Here is a 20,398-nt window from a genome sequence, read left to right as displayed (position 1 = left end):
ACAATTTATACAAACACATCAATGTGAAGAGTAAGATTATGCCCTCAGGGCGACATTGTGAGCTAGAAGGTGGTACTAAAAAGTTCCTACCTGTCATTAAATAAATGGTCGGTCTCATGTACTTGGGATTTCTTGCGTGCAGTGGACCTCGAGGCCGGAATACTAGCATTATAAAGTAACGGTAGCAGTGAGAAACTGGACCTAGTGAAGCTGCCAGAACTTCACAGTAAATATTGTCACCTACTTAAATTAGCTGCGTTAATACAATGGTATTAAACACTTTGTATGATTCGATACAAAAGCAAGAAAGTAGACATAACAGATCTCATCAAAATTAAAGTAGCTGAATCAATGTATCTGATGATGAACAGTGAAGATAGCTGTGCAACCTGTTAGGAAATTACACGAAGGTATTTGATGAAAATCCTGGCCTTATTAATGATTATGTGTATCACATGGATATGCAGCGTCATAAACATTTTATCAATAGTGTTATTCAGTACCTTGGTCAAGGAAAGAAGCAGTGACTAAAGAAACTCGTAAGATGTAGCACTGACAGATAACTGAATCATCCAGTTTTGCCTATAGTAGTCTACTGCTCGCTACAGCTAGGCCAAGCAGAACTTTCTGCGTAGTTCTGGACGTGCTGGGCACTAATAAAGTAGTTGTTTCTGTCTGTATGTAACCTGAGGAATTGTTGCCCAAATTCTATGCAGTGAAGTATTTAATCTCTTTATTTTAAGATCATAATACTGGCAAATAAAATTAGACAAATAAACCAGGAAGTACACAGCCTTCATTCTCTCTGAGCGAAGTTGTCAGTTTCAAGTGATGCCATTTGGTGTGAATGTGAGCAGAGGCGTTTTCGTAGCAGCACTGGATTCAGTATTAGGGCCAGAGCTGCTTGACATAGTCACCTTATATGTAGATGACTTGCTATCAGCCACAAAACGTGGGCTGAGCATATTAAATTATTAGAAAGAATGTTGGAAACGTCGCTCAGTATTGCAAGTTACTGCAGATCGGATGAAATCAAAGTTTGCCAAAATTCAAATTAAGTTTTTGTGTCACATTATCATCCTGGTAGGAATAAAAACATACCCAAAAAAGTTAGATGGTAATAGAAATTTTCCACACCCCACCAATAAAAAACAGTTAAAACATTTCTTGATCACACCTCATACCTCCAAAGATTCGTACCGAATCACTTACTGGATAACGACCACCTCTTGAGTCTGTTGAGAGTGAATAATCCATGGTAGTGGTCTTCCCAGTGCACACAGGTATAGGAGCAAATAAAAACTGCTTTGGTAGACTCAAATATTTTGCTCCATATCAGCATGAAAGAAGATTTTTGCTTAGCTGCTGGCATATCACAGATGGGATTAGATGTTGTCTCTTCGATGTAGTAAAGATAGACAAAGAGCAAGAAATTTGAATGACCCATTTTGCCAGCCAGATTCAGTCCAAATGTGAAAGAGGTCACACTGTAACTGAGTTAGAAGTACTATCTGTAAAATAGGAGAAATTTAATTATTATTGTGAGGGAAAACAATTAAAGTGTACTACAATACAATCCCCAATCAATAAGTTTCTTGTTCTCTTGGGAATTATTACGCAGCTGGCTCGCCCAGTGGGCACAGTTTTGCAAAGTTATGATACAGAATTTATTCATGACAAAGGAGAAGATAATGTAGTAGCAGACACTGTTTCGAGCCCACCTCAAGCTTTCACGAAATTGCATGAAATAGTTAAACAGTCGTCCAACATTAAAACCCTAATACTAATAAATTTCCGTTTTTGGCAACGAACATTTGCATAAACGTGACAGATTTACCATACGCCGATCCTAAATGGAGTAAAATTAAGCAAGTATTGCTTCAGCACAACCATAAAACTGTTGCTAAATAATATAAATTATATTTCGGTATACTGTTTTATAGGAGTAGTGACTGGGTAAAAACCTGGAAAGTGCGCATTGTCTCACAGTGTATTTTTAACTTGTTTGGCTTACCCATTTTCGGGTGTGATATATGCATGGCTAACAATGCTTAGGCATTGTTACTATCCCAGTCTATAACGAAAAATAAGCGCTATACTAAGAACTTGGGTAATATGTCAAAAGGTAAAACCAATGAACAGATGTGGTAGGATGCAATTACATCCCATAACCCCTACGAAACTTTTACAGTCAGCATCTTGTGATGGGACTGGTTCCCTAACGCCTGCCAGAGAGGTGACATTAAAATACAATAACATTACATAATATATTTTCTAAGCATGTAAAATTGTATCCAGTAAGAGCAGCAACAGCTACCTCTATCAGTAGAAGAATCATACAGGATTATTGTCTACAGTTAGGAAAAACTGAAGCTGTCTTGTCACATAGATAATCTTACTTCCAAGGTCATAAATTAAAATCCTTTATGAGAGAACACAGCATTTAGCGTATTTCAATATCCAGTCCCATTGAAGAGGTACTTAGAGAATTTAACAGATTTGTAAGATCATATGTTCCAAAACAGTAGTCAAAATGGATTGAGTACATAGCTGTATCTGAAAAGGTGTTCAATAATTTATCTCTTTCGGCTACGAAACCCTCACTGTCTGGAGTAACATTTAACAAAATAGAAAAGAACGAGTGGATAGACGGAATACCTAAGATACCCGAGTTACCCAGCAACAAAGACGAGCTGATACGCCGAGATTTAGAAGAACTGTCATTACTCATGTGTTCTTAACTATTTATTGTCAGAATCTTGAGAAGTCGAGTGTAAAGTGATTAACTGTAACAAAATGTAAAAATGAAACTACAAAAAGATTCGTTTATACGCTCGACAGCAATACTCGTATAAAGGAATGTACTGATAGAAATCACAACAATGTTTGAGATGCTGGCCAGCGGTAGCGCACGACAAAAGCAAAAGCAAATCTCGACGACATAAAGTGAAGGGACTTAAAATAACAGTGTTCACCACCAATGTAAGGGAAATGTGTATTCTGGAATAATACAGCAGTGTACGAACTGCATCTAGATGTTATTTCGCCGTGATAAATGTTGTGAGGAGGAACTAGATCACATCTGGAATAACAGAGACCAATCCATGAATTTACGTGTTTTCGGGTGTTGTGAGTGCTGGTAACTGTCTAATGCTGTGTCCTCACTTTCACGTACTGGAGTACCGAAAGCTGCGCACCCACAAACTGCCGATTACACAACCGGTTGCGGCCCGCGCGTGCAGAAGCCGTTGAGGAAATGATCCCACTGCTCTCGGTTCTGAAGCCGCGGGACACAGACCTACTAGGTTGGCACACCTGTGCACTCAAAGTCCACCTAGCTACAGAAAGAAGACAGCACAGGAAGAGACATAAAAATTTAAAAATATTTGTAAAACTTAAAATAATTGAAATTTATGGTGAGGCTCTTAGGCTCGTCTAGTTTTAAGTTGCCTTGCTTAAAAAACGAAACAATTGAAGTTTATAGTTAACAGTCTGTTAGGGTAATTCAGTTTGAAGTTGTCATAACTGAGGATGAAAATATTTAAGAGAGGAAGTTGTTAGGCTCACAGTAACTTCGAGAGCTTAGCCTAAATTTAAGAGGTATGATATCGTGGCTGCTTCTGGACTGATGGCAGTGAAACAATTTATAGTTACGTCAACTTTTGTTACGTGTAAGTCTATAAATAACTGAGTCAATAGTGTCTCGCTCTCATTTCGTCATTCTGTCTCATTTCATCTTGACTCACGTTTTCGGTATTGTGTTACCTCCTTGCGAGAGCTTATGACTTTTAATTGTCAACATATAGAGTGAAAGTATAGGAAACTTTAATTTCAGAAGTACCTTGCATCTCTTCTGAATGTAATGATATTTGTGAGAGGGAAATGTTTTATTATCAAAAAGATCTGATGATAAGTTTTTTAAGCGAATTCGGAGAAGTAAGGTAAGGAGTTTCAGTAGACAGAAGTTAATTCAAAGCTGAAACTGTAAAAGCTTTATTTAATTTTGATACCTACATTACGCAGCGCACAGATCATAATTTTTTCATGAAATCGAACGGAAGCTAACATAGGCACTTGATCTTTGACTGCCAGCATTAATGAACACTGACTTTATAATAACTCACCAGAAAAAGGGTTTTTACGTGACTGTAACTTACTTGCCGGAGTGTAACTTGTACAGAACTTGCTTAAGGATTATCTTCTTTACTCATCGATTAATCCATCAAAGTTAAAAAGACAAAGATACTTCGAAATATTGATTTCCACTGTGAACACTGTAATACTACTAATTTTATGTACAGCAAACAGTGGCGTCTACTCGCAAAGAAAATTAACCCTTAACACGTCCTGAGATAAGAAAGAAACCAATATGAACGTCAACTAGTCACTGTCAACTACTCAAGAATATCAATATTACGAGAACCACCAGTGTGTGTGTGAGTGTGTGTGTGTGTGTGTGTAAGTGTGTGTGTCTGTGTGTGACGGCTACAAATCAGTTCATCAAACGTGGCCAAGACGTTTGACACAGGAGGTGAAGATGACATTGTCCGTGTCAGGTGGAAATTTGAAATTCAGGTAATCGAAATGCCTGGTTTCACTCGTAGACATGCGTTAATCACAGCTGGAAGGTGTCGAGGGATTGCGCTTTCGTATCGATTTATCTGGTACATTGTCATATTTCATTTAAAAATAAATGGTCCTCGCATTCCTTACAAAAATGCGTTCAGGTATTCATTTGTCTCTCATATTTCACAACGACACAGACGACCTCTAGCGTCACCGCAGCGCTATTCATGCCAAAGCAATATTTCCCCACAAATGAAATGTTTCCTTTTGTCTCCGACGTCAACGTGTGTAGGGAGAGTGAGAAATGGTCCCCTTTTTGTTTTTGTGACATTCAGCGTTTCAAAACAAATGGACAGTACTTTCAGGAGATTTAGTTACGATAGTACTGCCTAGACGATTAGGCAAATAGTAGTATCCAAAGCAATACTGCTATGAGCGACCTGGCGCGCTTCCTTTACGTAGGTGACGTCACTTGCGTTTGTCAGTGACTGAACCATGACATCAAAAGACACACCCTTTTCTATGACATCAATATCATGGCATCTTGAGCCATTCGCACTTTCTCTGAGAATATAACGTCACGCCTCTAAGAAATAGCCAATCACAGCGCAGTACTTTGCTGCCCATTAAAATGAAACTCGCAGTCAGTATGCAGGCGCCATTTTGGCCATGTTCTAAGCAAATCAGTAGCTTTATTTTTTGTGCCATATTCGAAACTATCGAAACCAACTTTATTATTTTTCAAAAAGACGTAAAGAGAATCAATTTTCATAAATTGGTGCTACGTTCGACAGTACCCAAAACCTGCATTATACAACAAAAATGTGTAGAGGTTATAGCTCAACGGTATTTTCTCGTTTAAAATACCTAAGCACACACAAACACGTACACACAAACACGCACACACACACACACACACACACACACACACATATGCATAAACACAAACATTCAGAAATGATTGTTTTGTAGTCCACTAAAAATGTTATGTCATATACTATAGTGGGTCATCATGCATTTCATCACATTCTGTTTTATGTTTCACTGAAAAAAAAGCTGTTTGTCAATCACTGTACTGCCTAATCCGTAAATCTTTCATTCTCTCTGTCTATACGCCGCTAAAAAAATGTTTATGTCGAATATTGTATTGCTTCGTTGTTACATTTCATCAGTAAATTGCATACCTGTTCTAAACAGTGTTTAAGTCTAATACAACAGTGATTTATCATTAATTTTCATTTGTCGTATGTTGACACATCCTCAAAAAATAAGTAATGGTTGTAACTATTTAAAAATATTATCTCCCATCAGTAAATTTCATTCCTCTCAGTTCATACATAGTTAAAAAAGTTTATTTAAAATACTATACTGCCTCTTCCGTACATTTCGTCTCTAGTGTTTGTACTGTACTAAGAAGATATTCATGTGAAACCATGTACTGTCTCATCAGTAAATTTCATTTCTCTCAGTAATATAACTACGCAGGCTTCCGCGACCAGAGTCAGTTGAGGGAAAAGTTCTGAGTATCCTACGGCATCATTATGTAAAAAACTATTCTGGAGAAACCAGCATTTCGTCAAGGGTTACAACGGCCTTCTCCTGGGTCTACTGATTTAAAATATCAGATGGTAAGATATTCAGAAAATTTATATGTCGTTTCTGTGCGTTGTTTACGTTATGAAATTAGAACCGCACACCTACATGCAGTTCCACGTATGAGATCTGGACACTAACTAGCTGATCAGAAATGCTTAAAATGCACATGTTATCTTAGACGCTTCAACGTAAAACTTGTACAGGATGTCGCAAGAGGAATAGTCCACATTCTGGGATATGACAGTAACGACCAGTTGAAGATAAAAGTCAAGTAAACATACGCTCTGAAATGCGTAAAATACGTACCTTAAGAGATACGAACACTTCTTCTTCTACTGTGAAACAAATCTCTTCACTGTTTTGCATATTTTCGGAGGAAGGAGAATGGAGAAAAAAGGAAAAAATGTCTAGTAAACATGGGCTCTAACGTTCATACTTTAACAGCTATGAGCAGCTGTTTTGTAGGAGAGATGAATTTAACAATAGCGAAGATGAACAAGTGTTCATAGTTCTTAAGGCATGGATTTTAAATTCCGTGCTTACTTGGTTATTTTGCTTCGAGTGATCGTTCCTGTCATATTTCTGGATACTGAACATTCCTCCATGGACATCCTGACTAGGTTAACACTGTCTTCTGTGTCTGTAATTCACGTTTCTTGGACCATACGAGTTTCGCTTTATTTTAAACCACCACCAACCACAGGGGCCAATGCTATGAAAAGAAAAGGGTCTGGAATGTCCTGAAACAATTCTCAGTAAATATAAGATACCTCTGCTCAGTGTACCGTTAATTCTTCTTCAGGACTTACGTCCATCTTTTTACCTTGCAGTAAAAACCCATCAGACTGTCAGCAGTTACATGCAGCTGTTCAGTGAACGATTGCATGCAATTGCTGCCTCTGTACAAATTATATTCTGGATGTTGTTCATGGAGGTAGAGTAAATTTATTTGATACGAATAAAAACCTGACCTACTGCTACAGCTGCAGTTACCAACTGTTTCTAGCACACATTCTGTACCAACATAAAGGGCCGCTTCAGCTTGCTGCTAAGCTTGGTAAACTGTATATTCCCATCACTGCCACAGGGAATGACAATGTTGACTGGCTGAAATTGTGCACAGTCAAGCAAGTGATCTAACTTTTCTTTCCAGTGAGAGTAACACAAGAAAATATTCACTTACTATATTAGAAGTACGATGAGCAGTAAAATGTGCTAGAATCAAAAATTTTTTACCGAATTGAAATATCATGTATCTGCATTAGCAGCCTGCAATATTAATGGTTCTACATTTTTCTTGTGATGGCTCTTTGTGAAATATAGTGGTACAGTTTGAAATTATGTAAAATTTTTTTCGTCTTTTTCACTACCATCCAGTCATAATTAGCATACGGGAGCCATGCACAATAATGAGACTTTTTAGTTGTGTGTTCCAAATATTTGTGTATGCTCCAGATTGGTAGGAAGCTTTACATTAACGCAGTTTTACTTGTCTGTATGTGAGCAGTTCCTTGACACACTGTTTTGTAGGAGAGATGAATTTAACAATATTGTTTCCTTATTTACAGGGTATAAACCTATTAGAATCGATAACTTGAAACATGAATTATCTTTTGACTGACGCTTCGTTACTATATGTTAATGTGCTACCATATTTGACAGTTCTCCTTATGAAAACCCCATATGCCCATCAACAAGGACATACTGTCGAACTATTTCCTTTATTATCCAGACACTATCTGTGTCTTGAAAAGTTTCTTTCTACTTTAAATCTTGTCACTAGCATTATCTAAGTACCAGTCATCACTAATTTAGAATGACATCAAACTTACATTCTTTGGAATTAAGTACATTCCTTTAATTCATGTTACTTTGATGAATGACAGGTACTTCTTGCTGCTTCCACAGTGATCATGATGGGAAATGCAGCCAAGAAGCCTTCCGATTGTAAGAAGCATAGTGCGGCACTTTGTGTTTCGATGTTGCGTAAGATGTAGTGCGTGTTGTAAGAAAGCCATAGTACAAATGCAAATTAAATGACCTGTTGCAGTTCTTCCGCTGTCATACTAAAGATTACACAGTTTCACTGTAAACCATACTTTTTTATCAGATAGCTGTTTATCAATGAGATACAGAGCTTGTACCTTATCCGAATTCACCCCAACTTCAACGCAAAGACATTCTGCTGCAGATACAAGGAGAAAACTACACGGTAAAGCAAATGCAAAGAAACTATATATTGGTCAGAAGGTTCCCATTACAGCTCATTCATTGTCACATAAGAAGAAACACTTGAGTCACAAATTCTTTCTGATTTACAATGGACCTTACAGAATCTGACGTATACCACATGATAATTGCGTTGAAGTTGAAACTCTGCATATTAGGAAGAGTAAAGGATTGCACCGTATTTCACATGTAAAACCGTTTATTGAGAGATAATCTGCTTTTTAACTTAGTCTTTGCCATAAAATTTTTCACTTCACATTACTAGTACGCTTTGTCGCACTTAGGAACTGTTAACATGCTACAATGTTTTAATGTTAACTATCCAGTCACGAACCTAAGGAACTTATTTAGACAGTAGTTATGAATGCATTTTTGTAGTGAACAGACCACACAGTGTAATTGTGTGTACAGTCTTCCTTGTTCGTTACATGATTACATAAGGACTATATGGCTTACATACTTTGAACATATAGTGGTACTGCTAACGACATTGTAATGTAACATTTTGGTTTACTTGAAAATACATTTTGGATTTAAAGTACTTTCTGAGAGATGCCATATGGCACAGTTGTTAGTTTATTTGACGGCTACAAGATTATATCACGATGCTACTAATGAGTGGCACAATTTATATTATTGCTTTTGCGCTGTATCTGTTTTATATTTACACAGTTTTTCTGAATTCTTCTGGAACGTAAAACAGATTTTAGTAGTAACTTTTGTGGTATAGCCACAAGGAGACAGCCTTTTACATAGCACAACAATACATTACAGTTTAGTACTTTCCTGATAACGCTAATGTGCGTAATAACTACGATATCTATACGCCATAGGATTTCACTTTTTTTTTATTACAAGGTAAGTACATTGATTTCTATAGATCTTTGCTTACAGACGACGATAATTGCGACACTTGGCACATTTTTACCATTAAGTAATGACAGAGATTATCTTACAACAAGATGCACAAATTAGCGCTACAGTACATGTATTTGAGTAAGTAATTTAGTATTTAAAACATTTGTTTTTAAGGATTTTTGAATTACAAAGATACAAAGAAGGTTTCCGGCAACACATCTCATTCTATTGCTGTAATCTCTAACACCTGAGGGTATAATTACATTAATCCTCAGGGGGTACTAGTGTACTAAGCGTGTGGCAAGCGCTAGGAGCCCTAGCTAATATGGTATTTGCTTATACAACTGCACACATCGGTACCATATTTGCTCAATTAACTGAGAGAGACAAAAAATTTTTTTACTACGTCAGTGCGCATGTTTATGCAATTACACTGTTGGATAACGTCACACTTATGAAATTGAATTTTGTCTGTATTTTGTGAACTCTTCATATTTATTTGGAACCATTGTGATACTATGAGAGCTATGAATGGTGTATTTGGTATGGGATCATGATTTTTGGAGTATGTTTGAGGTAGATGACACTATTGAAGGTTTTGAAATTCCTGAAAGAAGCTGTGATGATGATGTTATTATGACAACGATGTGTATTATGCTGTTGACGTATGTTTATGATCAATAAGCTGATGCTATATGAAGAATTTGATATGCTAGGTACTTACTATGATGAAATAATGAAGAAGTGTCAATGAATATGTATATGTGTAACAAGGTTAGGAATAGTGAGTAGTGGTTAGGGACTCTGATTTGTGAAAAAGGATTTTGGAAACCAAGAATCATACTTTAAGAGTAATGAAATGTGTGTACATGTGTGAATGTATCACAACACTACTATTCAAGAGATTTCGTTTCTACACATTTCTACTGTAATTTCTCGACCTATGAAATTTTATTTGTAGCAAACTGTCACTGCAGCGGAAACTGCTGTTGTAAATATGACAGTAAGGAAGGTAAGTGACCTTGACGTAATGTGCTGTGGGCGCCCAGCTGTGCGACAGTCGCCTCGAAAAAAAATCCATTAGTGCATACCTTTCAGAGGGACAAGTGGAGAAAAACGAGGCCATTAACCTTGATATTGACATTCCTTTGTAGAAAGCATCGCAAATATTACACACTCATACTTGAAAACAAATGATTATACTTTGGAGCTTGTACTTTCTGACATTTACTGAAATGCCTAATGTAATGATGAGAAACATTTTATGACTAATGCCTTTCTAGTTGAAAGATATTTTACTGCCTTATGAAATACCATAGGGCTAGTGAATGAGGTTTCGTGACTTGCTTTATGTATATATTTGCCTAATTTGTTTAATATCTAATTTCTAGTTGCACTGCAGCATTGGTTAAAATAAAATTTAATAGATGTACTAATATCACTAGTTTATGGCTAAGATCCTTTAAATAATAATTTTATGATCTACTTTCTAAAAACAAAAGGGAGCACAAATAGATATTTCCTATCATAGGAGTTACATGCATTATTTTTCAACAATTTGGTAACTTTTTTAGCAGAGTAAGTTATTGTGATGCATCACTCTAGTGTTAAGATCTGAGACAGGTATTAGACATTTCCTATCATTACTGTAATAGTCTTTCTTTTTGAGCTTCATCATATTTAGGTATAAGTCATTGCATTTGCTGCTGCTGCTGTTTGTCAGACATAGTTCTACTGAATTTTACATTGCATTAAGCCAGGTTTACTGATTTATTTTTCTTGTTGCTGCAAATCGGCTCATATTACTTGTAATGTGCCATTTGATTCGCTAATTTAAATTTATTGCTGCTTGCTTTGCCAATTTGCATTTTTTTGTCATTGCTGTTTGCGTTAATTGTTTTGTGCTGCTGTATTGCCTCATCCCTTAGTATATATATATATATATATATATATATATATATATATATATATATATATATATATATGAGCTCAGTAGATGTAAGTTAGCTTCAAGAGGGGGTAGCCTATATATGAGAATGAGTTGTGATGAAATGGAAGAAATGCAATGAGAATCTATAAGAAAATAAGTTCGGCAAAACAAGTATTGTACAATGAAAAATAATTATTTTGAAAGAGTATATGAACAAAACAGTAGGGTTTAAGGACAACAGGTATAGATAGGACTTTTTGGGAATAATGAGGGAGATCTCCAAGAAGTAAAGAAAGTTTAGTTTGCAAATCAAATACGACAAATCCTGCAGTACCAAATGTCATACTGAAAACTAACCCAGTCTTTCCTTTTGTGTCATTCCGGTATGTGTTTATGTACTGTTGTGTATTTGTGTTCTTCCTCTCTGTATGTGTTCATCTGATAAAAGTTATGTTGTAGAATTTTTCTAATACTAAGCTACATTCACTGTGATCAGGTATACTGTTATCCTCAAATATAAGTTGCATTATTAATATGTTATTTACTTTGCAAAGATGTTTAGACATTATTTATTCTGTTCTGTTTTAATGCTCATGTGTGAAGTTAATGTTTCGAAAGCTCTTCTCATTTTTCTATTTATTTACTTATGTCATAATTCCTGTGACACTGATGTATATGTTTATTTTCATTCTTCTGTAAAGCCTGTATTACTACAAACGTTATCCGTCATACTATGTTCTTTATTTGGGTTTCTGTATCTTAATAATTGTACTCTTATGCCACAAATTTGTAATTGTTTAGACACCATTTCTTCAAATGAAGTTTCATTTCACTGCACACGTTTCTGTTGGTAATAGTATATGCATAATAGGTGAGAAGCTAGAAAAAGGGGACTATTAGTGCTCGCACGTGTGTTGATAATTCAGCAAGGGACTGGTTACGAGAACTGCTGGTTTTAATGACACTTCAAAATTATTTTTTGTGAATGCACAAGTGATGGTTTATGGACTTGCTATATTATCCGCAAGACTCTTCGATGGTGACTGTTCACCTGCACAGTTGCAATGGATGTCTGCTGGCCACCTCTATAAGGACATTGATGGCCCACCAATACCATTATTTCTATAAGGATTGCAGTTGGTCTGCACCTCTGCTCGCCCACCATACCAAAATCTATACCAGGACTCCAGTGAGCCTGCTCCGTGATGACCTACCTACAAATATTCTTCAAATCTTCGATTGACTCTGGTGTGGGTTTGCTCTGTTTTGGCCCATTACCTGTCTACATGTCAAGAGTCAGCACTGTTTTTCTATTAGAACGACAACACTACTTCTTAAAGGCTGCGTGCCAATCCACTACTTCCGTGTGCATTTTCTTTTACTTCTCAGTCTGTGAAAAAAAAAAAAAACTGCAGTTACTACTGTGATGAATGATCAGGACTGTCTTTACGGGAACAATTTTTGCTTTTGACCAACATTGTATCAATAATATCGTTAATATAAAAAATGTAGCAAATACGTATTGACCACTGCTCAAAACAATTTGTAAAATTTTTTGTGCGGAGCATGGGGGCTATTTAAGTAGTCTGTTTAGGTTTTTATGTCGGTAACGCCACGTAGCGCTCTGTATGAAAATCAATGACTGTGCTGTGTGCAGTCTGTGGCTGCTTGGACTCATAGTTGGAATATTCGCTTGTGTAGTGTTGGGCAGTTGGATGTGAACACCGCACAGTGTTGCGCAGTTGGAAGTGAGCTGCCAGCAGTGGTGGATGTGGGGTGAGAACAGTCGATCAGAATAAATAAAGAGAGAAACGTCTGAGTACGTTCAGTTTTGCTCAGCTATTTGAAAATCAAATAACGTAAGAGGTTTATCAGCACAGTCACTGATAATTTTTTCTTGGGGACGTCACAGTATAGTTTACCTATAATGCTTGGCTAACTTGAGCTGAAAACAGGTAGTTGGAAACATAACAACAGTATCTATTCATTGAGTCGCTGTACTATGCAGGTCATGAAGAAGTTATATCTACATGCAATAGCCTTTTGAATTATCTTTGTTGTCAATTTAAATTCTATTTACTGTTTTCATTCCCCAAAAAATGCCAATAGATCCAAAGATATTGCCTGGAAGAGCATAAGACCTTGGTGCTAGTTGTTTCTACATACCAGAAGTGATTGCTTTGCTATCTTCTGTCCAGACTGCATGCTGCAGGCTGCAGTATGGTGCAACTGGCATGAAAAGAAGAAGAAGAAGACACTGCAGTGCTGCGGCTCAGCTATCAAATCCTTCACAGAAATGCACATTATCTAACAATAAGGTACACAAGTGTTTCTCTTTCGTTCACAGACCGTTCACGTACAGGAGATGTGAGCATATCATCTTTCACAGAACATATTTTTTACTTAAAAGAGGTGAGAATTAAGGGAGGACGTTGATGAAATTGACCAAAAATGTCAATTTTCAATTTATTTTTTATTTGTTACTACAACTCATGGACAATAAGTTCCCAAAGTTTCTATGTTGAAATCGCTTCCGAAGTGCCTGAAACTTAATTACAATTGTGATGCGGCGTCTCTGCTACGCCCACGTTTTGAAGCAGCACTTCAGTACCATCTCATTGAACAACGATTCTGTGTATTACTTTCAAACAAACATGTGCGGGGTATATCTAGAAGGCCATGATACCTACTTCTTGTATTTATACATCATCTTTGACTCTGTTTCGTATCTTTTAAACAATATCAAAATAGCAGCATTGTTTACGATGAAGCAATTCTTTTTTTGCCTTGTGATAATGACGGAGATTTATACAAATGTTCGATTGTTTCTTCATTCATTTATGCCACGATCAAAAAGAGTGTATAAAAAACTGGATAAACTACATCTGAATAAGTTAGTAAATGGAAGACGTGAGAAACAACAACAGACCGGCGATGGGGCTACGCTCGAAATAAGAACATCTGCTAAAAATTGGCGAGGTGAATGGTGCATACTACAGTGATGAATCTCTGTACACTGGATTTAGATTAATTGACCTTGAATTATTGAGTGCAGCATTGAAATTTTCTTGTCTTTGTAAGACGTGTGGTAGTGATAACATTCAGATTATAAATGATGTTAAGGGAGTAGGCTTGGCAGCCAATCTGCATATTGTGTGCAAAAAATGAGATACTGATAGCTCATTCAAAACTACTGAATGTAAAAACTTGTACGACGAAGCTAATATGAGGTTTACCTATGGGTTGAGGTGCACTTGAGTTGGGAGAGAAGGGGAAACTTATTGTGTGGAATAATGGATATGCCATCGCCATCTCTGAGATTAAAAAAAAAATTGTGTACTGGAAAACAAAATTTCAGACGTGTGTGAGGACAGTATGATAGCAGTTACAGTAGAAGCTATTACAAACAATGACCCATTAGATGAAAACGATTCTGGTCATGTTAGAACAGATCTGGTTGTGTCATGTGATGGTACATTCATGAAAAGAGGGCCTACATCTGTATATGGTGTGTCAAGTGTCGTAAGTATTGACACAGGGAAGGTACTAGGTGTTCAAGTTATGAGCAAATTCTGCCATAACTGTGCACTTACTGGAGAATGTGAAGAAGATGTAAAATGACATAACCGCAGCAAAAGATTTTCTGGTTCTAGTGGTGGAATGGAAGCAGCAGGTATGGAAACTATTTTTAAGAGTTCAGTCAAGGAACGTGGTGTCAGATATGTGAAATATCTTTGGGATGGTGACTCCAGTGCATTCCAGTCTGTGAATGAGAGCAAACCATATGGAGAATTTTCAATAGAGAAACTTTAATTAATAGGTCACATCCAGAAGAGAATGGGCTCAAGATTGAGGAAACTTGCCAGTTCCGTGAAGAGCAAAAAGTTGGAAAATGGCAAGGCTATCAGACAGAACCTATCCAGTGTAAACGACATGAAAAGTGCGATATGGACTATATATTTCCACATGTTGCCAACAGATGAATACCCTATCCATAATCTGTGCCAGATTAGCTGGTGTATATATCTACAAGCTCAGAGGGATAACCATCCCTACATTTACAAGGAGAGGCTTCCAAATTGTATCCTGGATGTAGTCAATCCCACTTAGAGGTTTCTGGCCGATCCTGCACTTCTCAAAATATGTGTTCATGGCAAACCCCAAAATCGAAATAAGTCTCTAAATTGACTCATATTTAAACGATGCCCTCAAACACATTTGCATTTGCTACAGTTGTCAGAATTGCAACTTATGATCCAGTTATGCTATTTAACGATGGGAACTCCGAGACAATGAAGGTATTAGAAAGAATGGGCTTCAAGATAAGAAATTATACTCAAAGAATACTGAAAAAATTGGATATACAGCAAGTCTCTCTACCTGAAAAGTCAGTTGAAGACCTGGTAAAGGAAAGAAGACAGAGAACAAGAAACCAGAAGAGAAGCCTTGAAGCGAAAAACGACCCAGAATACGTAAGTGGTGCCTTCTGAAGAAGAGACATAAGGAAAAAAAGTTAGGTGGAACTTTAAATTGCGTTTCCTGAAAAGTTTGTTTTTTAATGTGTATGTACCTTTTCCTCAGATTCTGTGAATTTTGAATTATGAAATTTTGTACACATATTTCTGTAAACCTAATAAACTTTGAATCTTGACAAAATTTTGAAATTCTGATTGCAAGCTGAAATATGGCGCAAAGTGCTTCGAATTATGCATGGATTTAAAATTGTTCTTGTGGAATTATAATTACAAAATTTTGAAAATTCTTCTACTTCACCTATTCCAAAAACCACATGAGAGAAGCTTACAGCATATAAAAAGATGAAACAGAGAAATTTTTGTAGAAGGCTTTTGAATACTTTCTGAGAAAAAGGACCATACATTATTTTTTGAAAATAAAACTGCAAATTTCATTTAAAAAAGTTGAATATATATAACCAAAGAATCTTATATGTAAATGTGTTACTTCCATGTAAAGTGTGGTACGAAATTTCATTCCATATCTCCAAAACTGTAGATTTGGTGCATTTTAGAAATAGTGTGTGTTTTTCATCAACGTCCCCCCAGCAAAATGTACATCAGAAAGACTTTTTAAATACCTTAGTCATCAGTACAGCTTCTCTTTGCCGTACATGTCTACTTTTCAGTTTCTACAAGTAGGATTCACTGTTTTGTATTTCAGTGGTATGCACTTCTATGAGTACAAGTTGGATTCGTTGCTGGTGAGGACTGAGTGGAGGATAAAGCTTTGGGATAAATAGCTGTTCATTTATGGAACAGAGCCTGCAGGCAGTATAGAGAAAGAAGTGGCATGACTTTCAGCAGAAACCTCCAATCGTTTGGCAGGACAGTGTGCAGGCAGATATTGTGCTAGTTGTGACTGATCTGTTCAATCAATGGGGTTCACAAATGCTATAACAGATGTAAGAATCTAGGAGGTAGGAAGCACCTAGTGACATTTACGAATCGGTGGACAATAGACCACTCCATTCGAAGTAACAAATCAACTGGCACTGCTAAGGGTAACCAACTATTTCATGACCACTGGTAAAGGGCTAAACACAATACTGATGACCGCTTGGAAGGCTAGTAAAACTATGTAACATGCAGCTCACTTGTATAAGTTGTACATAAACATTTGCCACTATCATAGTTCCAACCGTAATATACAGAGATAGATAACATCTGAACACATCAGTTCGTAGTCTGATCACATTGCGATCTTAACAAAAAACTGGTCAGCTGTAAGGAATCTTGGCTTTAGTGGTAAAAATGTGGAATTCGCAGTCAATACGGTCTTCCACGTGATAAAAAGTAAACATTTCACTCCTCACGAAGTTCTAATCGTTAAGCATTTCAGAAAATGTTGTATGTTAACAAGTACTTCCTCAAAGTGGGAAAAGCACATCAGAAATAGCTTGTAGTGTGCAGTCCACTGTTCTAATGGTAATCTGACGCTGTCTGCCATCCTCTTTAATATACCAATAACAATGCCTTTGCGGCGGGGCGGGTCGGTCTCTCACTAGCCATTAAAAAATCTGTTCACCTAGCTGGGTAGGCTTCAGGTTATGTGCCCATTCACACTGCTATGGTAGATACTGGTTTGGCCCGCAAAAACAGCGTTGATGAAAATTCGACTAAATACCTAACACGGAAAGGCCACACAACTCCAGTCAATGGCCAGTAGCTTAAAGTTAGTTAAACTAACGAACGTTCGGGATACTTGCATGAGTCGTTTGAAGAAACGTCAAAAATTTCCTTATGTTGGTTTATTGTCTTTAAAGGAAAGAAAATGGCTGTCTAGTACATATTTAACATCCCAACATCAGTTTTGCAATGTTACTTACGGTCTCTGTAAGAAGTTCACACCCCTAAAGTAGCCAGAAGGTACTTAGTCTGACTCGATACTTCGAATGTCCTAAACAGTCATTGACCCAAGACCACTTGCGAGTTAACGCACTCAGTCGTTTAGGAGGCTTCTTAGGAAGAGCTGCTCGCCATAATGTCTCATTATCTGCGCAAAACACGCCACACGGAGTATATGAACGACATGAAATGTTCACGTGCGAATATCTTCCTAACTAAACCACCCACAACGGTCAAAAGTTCACAAAATGCTCAATGCTGCAGTCGTTCTTCGTCAACGACACGAGAACTGATGAAACACCAGTAGTGGGACTACCTGTGTACGGGGCCACTTTGAATTGTTGCCAAATGTATTCAAGATGGCGGCGATGACGACATCCAAGATGATGGTGAGTAGATGTGGCAACAGTGCATGATGTCATTCAAGATAGCGGATTTTGGCGGTAAAATAGGCCGATTGGGCTACTTCCACTAACCTAACCCTCCAGAAAAATGGCAGGAAATTTGGCGGGAACATAGGGTTATTGGGCTACATCTGCTAACCTGGCCCTCGAGAACCAATTGGCGCCAAATTCAAATTCCAACACGATAATGGCTGCAAAACCATACTTGTCTTTATTATTATTCATTATTATTCATCATTTATTATAATTTATAATTTATTATTTATTATTATTTATTATCATTTATTATTTATTACTACTTATTATTATTAATTATTATTATTGACCTACCTCCACTAATATTGAAGATAGCGCCTTGTTCAAATACACACGCCATAATGTCTCGAAAACCGTACTTCTATTAATCAATATTATCATTTACTATTATTTATTAGCGTTTATTATGATTTATTATTATTTGCTATTTTTTATTCAGGACGTCATATTTTTGTGGCAAGAATGTCAATTCCTTTACATCCATAACAAAAAATCTGTCACAAATTCAGTTTCAAACACGATAATCTGTCATTGATCCATTGGGCCATGTGCACTAACCTAAGTTCACCTCATTCTAGGAAGTTTGAATTTTTCGCGGTCACTTATTGTTTCACTCCTAAGCTATGAAAATCTAGCCAAATAATAACAAAGTGGACTTTTACTAACGTAAGTCACCTCTGGTGAATACCTAGGTAAAGGACTGAAGTCTTTATTCCAAACAGTACCATCATCACTTGTTCTCCAACAGAGTTAGTATACATCTTACAAATCGCAATCCAGTTACCATGTGGCACAAAGTCCAACCGGTCAGCGGGCAACCAGCGAGTGAGAGGTCACCTCACGTGATGGCCGTCGGCTGCGATCCGCGCACGCTGCCGGGCCAGCAGCCGCTCACATCAGAGCCTACTGGCTCCAACTCGTTTCGCAGGCTCTCGCTGGTCCAGCGATATAAACATGTTTTCGTGGACAGTGGAGTCTACCCCCACCAACCACTTGGCGCCAGAGCTATTCACTGGACAGGTTGGAACATGCCGATGCTGACTTCATAACGGTCGGTTGGTTGATCCAGCACCTGGTTGACGAAGAACGCCCTGCTGCACGTTTGGCGCAAAAATTTGCTCGAGAGTGGAATCTGCCATGACGTCACAAAAGGTGGTCCAGCACATGTGCTCGCCACAACGTCCTTCGCTAAGTAAATTGATCGCCCGACTCTCATCATTCAATCCACATCTGCACTTACCTAATCCAAGATCGTCGCGAAAACACACCCCCGGACACTTGTACCATTGTGTTTGTCTAGCTCAGTACCTCCGCAAAGAATGTAACAAAGTTCGCATGATTACTTAATCAAATTGATTGGTTAATTAACCTCTCTGATGCGGAAAAGTGCCACATCCACTTAGAATTGGAATAATTTTCGCCAGTGGCACGCCCACCAGGACTTGGAATGAAATAGTTAAAGTCCCTACCGACCTAATTTCCTAAGGTCCCGTTATTGAGGTACGATCCTGCTTATCTTCCTGAGGCTTTCTGTGCTTACATTTAAAGAGATCGCTAAATTACCTCCACAGCCCCCTCAATCTACACACACACACACACACTCACACACACACACACACGGTCATTGTCTCTACTCATCCCATAACATAAGCAACAGTAACTTTACAATCCATAATATACAAAATCTTCACAATGGAAGCCACAGTGACTTTACAATACCGACTATGTGCCCCAATGCTCGCCATTCCTAAGGAAGCGCTTTGAACCTGTTGTTTCTTTCTACACACGCGACACTCAACGGTAATCAGCCCTTTTACATCAACGGACAGAAGTCCTTTTCAGAACTGTTACATAGGTTCGGCGATCGCTTCCCCTCAACCCAAATACAATAGTGTCTCCTCTTCATTGCATGCTCGCTTTTTCTACAAACATCCCCACACTCATAGGCTAGAAGAGCACACAAACGCTTTTCGAAGTAAAGCATCCTATAAACCACTGAGTAACTAGAAACAAACAGACCAAAACATGATATTCGCACTCTGGAATACCGAAGTCGTTGAAGTAATTATACTTACAGTTAAATGTCACGAACCCAGTCTCAATTGATTGGCATTCGACAATGAGCTAAGTATCGGATATACACACTCTTGACCGCTGTTATTCTGGAAATATCTTTACCATCCTTACGACTTCCTCTCTACACATCACATAACATAAACAATAGTAACTTTACAATGCAATATATACATGTGCTACACAATGTGAACCACAATTACAATACAGTATATGCACATTTGACACAAAAGAGTTCACTTATCTAGTATATCTCTAACACATGCGGAAAAAATATGCTATTCCTACAGGGTCTATATACCACCTTGCTCTCCAATCAGGAAAGAACCGACAACCTGCTCTTT

Source organism: Schistocerca nitens, chromosome 4 (genome assembly GCF_023898315.1).
Source record: "Schistocerca nitens isolate TAMUIC-IGC-003100 chromosome 4, iqSchNite1.1, whole genome shotgun sequence".
Taxonomy (NCBI): domain Eukaryota; kingdom Metazoa; phylum Arthropoda; class Insecta; order Orthoptera; family Acrididae; genus Schistocerca; species Schistocerca nitens.
The sequence above is the reverse complement of the archived record's forward strand: the minus strand, read 5'-3'. Positions refer to the sequence as shown.